General features: G+C 48.7%; 1 protein-coding gene across 1 annotated transcript in view; it reads right to left on the bottom strand.

Annotated features, from left to right (window-relative positions):
- adamts17 (ADAM metallopeptidase with thrombospondin type 1 motif, 17) overlaps positions 1–5,000 on the bottom strand; it is a 199,274-nt gene that overhangs the window by 192,439 nt on the left and 1,835 nt on the right.

Genomic DNA, 5,000 nt, shown 5'->3' with positions numbered 1-5,000 from the left:
TCCAAGCTAAGACTCAGGGTAAACAATGCTGCTGCAACACAGGAAAGACATCCACCAGGCACTAGCTCCAAGCTAAGACTCAGGGTAAACAATGCTGCTGCAACACAGGAAAGACATCCACCAGGCACTAGCTCCAAGCTAAGACTCAGGGTAAACAATGCTGCTGCAACACAGGAAAGACATCCACCAGGCACTAGCTCCAAGCTAAGACTCAGGGTAAACAATGCTGCTGCAACACAGGAACGACATCCACCAGGCACTAGCTCCAAGCTAAGACTCAGTGTAAACAATGCTGCTGCAACACAGGAAAGACATCCACCAGGCACTAGCTCCAAGCTAAGACTCAGGGTAAACAATGCTGCTGCAACACAGGAAAGACATCCACCAGGCACTAGCTCCAAGCTAAGACTCAGTGTAAACAATGCTGCTGCAACACAGGAAAGACATCCACCAGGCACTAGCTCCAAGCTAAGACTCAGGGTAAACAATGCTGCTGCAACACAGGAAAGACATCCACCAGGCACTAGCTCCAAGCTAAGACTCAGTGTAAACAATGCTGCTGCAACACAGGAAATACATCCACCAGGCACTAGCTCCAAGCTAAGACTCAGGGTAAACAATGCTGCTGCAACACAGAAGACAGACACCAGGCAACTCCAAAAGACATCCACCAGGCACTAGCTCCAAGCTAAGACTCAGTGTAAACAATGCTGCTGCAACACAGCAAAGACATCCACCAGGCACTAGCTCCAAGCTAAGACTCAGGGTAAACAATGCTGCTGCAACACAGCAAAGACATCCACCAGGCACTAGCTCCAAGCTAAGACTCAGTGTAAACAATGCTGCTGCAACACAGGAAAGACATCCACCAGGCACTAGCTCCAAGCTAAGACTCAGGGTAAACAATGCTGCTGCAACACAGGAAAGACATCCACCAGGCACTAGCTCCAAGCTAAGACTCAGTGTAAACAATGCTGCTGCAACACAGGAAAGACATCCACCAGGCACTAGCTCCAAGCTAAGACTCAGTGTAAACAATGCTGCTGCAACACAGGAAAGACATCCACCAGGCACTAGCTCCAAGCTAAGACTCAGTGTAAACAATGCTGCTGCAACACAGGAAAGACATCCACCAGGCACTAGCTCCAAGCTAAGACCAGGGTAAACAATGCTGCTGCAACACAGGAAAGACATCCACCAGGCACTAGCTCCAAGCTAAGACTCAGTGTAAACAATGCTGCTGCAACACAGGAAAGACATCCACCAGGCACTAGCTCCAAGCTAAGACTCAGTGTAAACAATGCTGCTGCAACACAGGAAAGACATCCACCAGGCACTAGCTCCAAGCTAAGACTCAGGGTAAACAATGCTGCTGCAACACAGGAAAGACATCCACCAGGCACTAGCTCCAAGCTAAGACTCAGTGTAAACAATGCTGCTGCAACACAGGAAAGACATCCACCAGGCACTAGCTCCAAGCTAAGACTCAGTGTAAACAATGCTGCTGCAACACAGGAAAGACATCCACCAGGCACTAGCTCCAAGCTAAGACTCAGGGTAAACAATGCTGCTGCAACACAGGAAAGACATCCACCAGGCACTAGCTCCAAGCTAAGACTCAGGGTAAACAATGCTGCTGCAACACAGGAAAGACATCCACCAGGCACTAGCTCCAAGCTAAGACTCAGTGTAAACAATGCTGCTGCAACACAGCAAAGACATCCACCAGGCACTAGCTCCAAGCTAAGACTCAGTGTAAACAATGCTGCTGCAACACAGGAAAGACATCCACCAGGCACTAGCTCCAAGCTAAGACTCAGGGTAAACAATGCTGCTGCAACACAGGAAAGACATCCACCAGGCACTAGCTCCAAGCTAAGACTCAGTGTAAACAATGCTGCTGCAACACAGGAAAGACATCCACCAGGCACTAGCTCCAAGCTAAGACTCAGTGTAAACAATGCTGCTGCAACACAGGAAAGACATCCACCAGGCACTAGCTCCAAGCTAAGACTCAGGGTAAACAATGCTGCTGCAACACAGGAAAGACATCCACCAGGCACTAGCTCCAAGCTAAGACTCAGGGTAAACAATGCTGCTGCAACACAGGAAAGACATCCACCAGGCACTAGCTCCAAGCTAAGACTCAGTGTAAACAATGCTGCTGCAACACAGGAAAGACATCCACCAGGCACTAGCTCCAAGCTAAGACTCAGTGTAAACAATGCTGCTGCAACACAGGAAAGACATCCACCAGGCACTAGCTCCAAGCTAAGACTCAGGGTAAACAATGCTGCTGCAACACAGCAAAGACATCCACCAGGCACTAGCTCCAAGCTAAGACTCAGTGTAAACAATGCTGCTGCAACACAGGAAAGACATCCACCAGGCACTAGCTCCAAGCTAAGACTCAGGGTAAACAATGCTGCTGCAACACAGCAAAGACATCCACCAGGCACTAGCTCCAAGCTAAGACTCAGGGTAAACAATGCTGCTGCAACACAGGAAAGACATCCACCAGGCACTAGCTCCAAGCTAAGACTCAGTGTAAACAATGCTGCTGCAACACAGGAAAGACATCCACCAGGCACTAGCTCCAAGCTAAGACTCAGGGTAAACAATGCTGCTGCAACACAGGAAAGACATCCACCAGGCACTAGCTCCAAGCTAAGACTCAGTGTAAACAATGCTGCTGCAACACAGGAAAGACATCCACCAGGCACTAGCTCCAAGCTAAGACTCAGCTTAGCTGCAACACAGCAGAAAACCATTTCATATTTCCCCTCACTTAAAGGGTGGTACATCAATCGTGTTTTTTCACACCACATGGCCTGACCAGCAAAATATCTAGAGCCAATTATAGTGTATGAAGTTGTTGCCTGGTGATGGTAGTTGTAATGCTGCTGTTCGCTCCCGGATACTGATGTACTGTCTCTTGTACTGTATAGGGTCCTATAAACAGACAGACTGACAGACTGACAGACCTACACTGTCAGGCCCTGATCTTAGATATCTGTTTTTCTATATATTTTGGTTAGGTCAGGGTGTGACTTGGGTGGGTACTCTAGTTTTTGTATGTCTAGGGTTTTTGTATGTTTTTGTATGTCTAGGGGGTTTTGTATGTCTAGGGGTTTTTGTATGTCTAGGGATTTTTGTATGTCTAGGGGTTTTTGTATGTCTATGTTGGCCTGATATGGTTTCCAATCAGAGACAGCTGTTTATCGTTGTCTCTGATTGGGGATCATATTTAGGTAGCCATTTTCCTAATTTGTGTTGTGGGATCTTGTCTATGTTTAGTTGCCTGTCAGCACTAGTTTGTATAGCTTCAAGTTTCATTTGGTTGTTTGTTGTTTTTGTTCATTCATTAAAAAAGAGAATGTACACATACCACGCTGCGCCATGGTCCGATCATTATGACGAACGTGACACACACTTCCAAGGCTACAAGGCTAGGTAGAGGGATACTGTCACATGGAATGAAACTGGAGAGACGAAGCAGGTACGGGGAGGCACCCCCAGTTCCATCGGCGACGGAATCCACCCCGACGTCAACAACAAAACAAACAAAAACAACTCCTGGACTGGCTGGGCGAACAAGAACTAACGATCCAGCTGAGGCCCGACGTGGGATGGGCGCCATCCGAGCCAACCGGGGCAAGGGAACCTCTCGAGTCAGCTAGGGCGTGGGAACCTCTCGAGCCAGCTAGGGTGTGGGAACCTCTCGAGTCAGCTAGGGCGTGGGAACCTCTTGAGCCAGCTAGGGCGTGGAAACCTCTTGAGCCAGCTAGGGTGTGGAAACCTCTTGAGCCAGCTAGGGCGTGGAAACCTCTTGAGCCAGCTAGGGCGTGGAAACCTCTTGAGCCAGCTAGGGTGTGGAAACCTCTTGAGCCAGCTAGGGTGTGGAAACCTCTTGAGCCAGCTAGGGCGTGGAAACCTCTTGAGCCAGCTAGGGCGTGGAAGCCCGACGAGCTGGCTAGGCATCCCCGGTTCCATCGGTGGTGACCCAGAGCTGATGTTACCATACCAACCGGAACGCCAGTACTCCCCAATGCATTGTGTGATGGCTTCTGCATTCTGTCACATGGAATGACGCTGGAGAGACGAAGCAGGTACGGGGAGTCAAACATTTAATAAAGAACGGACATGGAACGAGACAGGAACAGCGTCAAGCAAACTAGTAAGACAAAGAAGTGGGGAACAGAGCTGGAGAACTGACAAATATAGGAGAGGTAATAACAGGTGATGAGTGAGTCCAGGTGAGTCCAATATCATTGATGTGCATGACGAGGGAAGGCAGATGTACATCATGGATGATAGGAGTGTGTGATACAGGGCAGCCTGGTGCTGGGGGGGGGCAGGCGTGACAGATACTTCCAGTGACCTGGCCACAGACAGAGAGAGCTATCCAGGGAAGAAAACTATTAGGGCCCAGTTTGTCCTGTGTCTTCTCCCCTCAAGTAGCCTACTGACACTATCACAGAGAGACCACGTGGGCACACCCACACACACACACAGACAGACACACACACACACACACACACAGTTTGTCTTACCTTGCATTTGACCTATTGAGTAAAAATTAACAATTAAATGAACAAAAGGAGGGCCTGCATAGTGTCTCTTTAACATTGTGTGTGCGTGCGTGTGTGTGTGCGTGTGTGTGCGTGGGTGTGTGTGTGTGTGTGCGTGTGTGTGTGTGTACGTGCTGGCACACACGTGCATGTATGTGCACACACACACACAACTTAAGTCAGCCTTCGTCCTTATATACGGCTGTAGGTGTCAGCTATCCTGACCCACTTCTATCCCTCCACAAATGGATATAACATTTAAACAATCGTGACCTCATTTTCCAGATAATAATATCCCACGCAGGCCTGGGGAGAGAAAAAAACATGCCAGGCCCACTGAGCTTAGAATGCATGAAATGCCAAGAAAAAGATCATGCAATTTGTCCAATTCTTTTGACTTTAACTCATATGCTCATGTTGGTTTGGATC

Source organism: Oncorhynchus tshawytscha, unplaced genomic scaffold (assembly GCF_018296145.1).
Source record: "Oncorhynchus tshawytscha isolate Ot180627B unplaced genomic scaffold, Otsh_v2.0 Un_contig_57_pilon_pilon, whole genome shotgun sequence".
NCBI classification, from domain to species: Eukaryota; Metazoa; Chordata; class Actinopteri; order Salmoniformes; family Salmonidae; genus Oncorhynchus; species Oncorhynchus tshawytscha.
The sequence above is the reverse complement of the archived record's forward strand: the minus strand, read 5'-3'. Positions and strand labels throughout refer to the sequence as shown.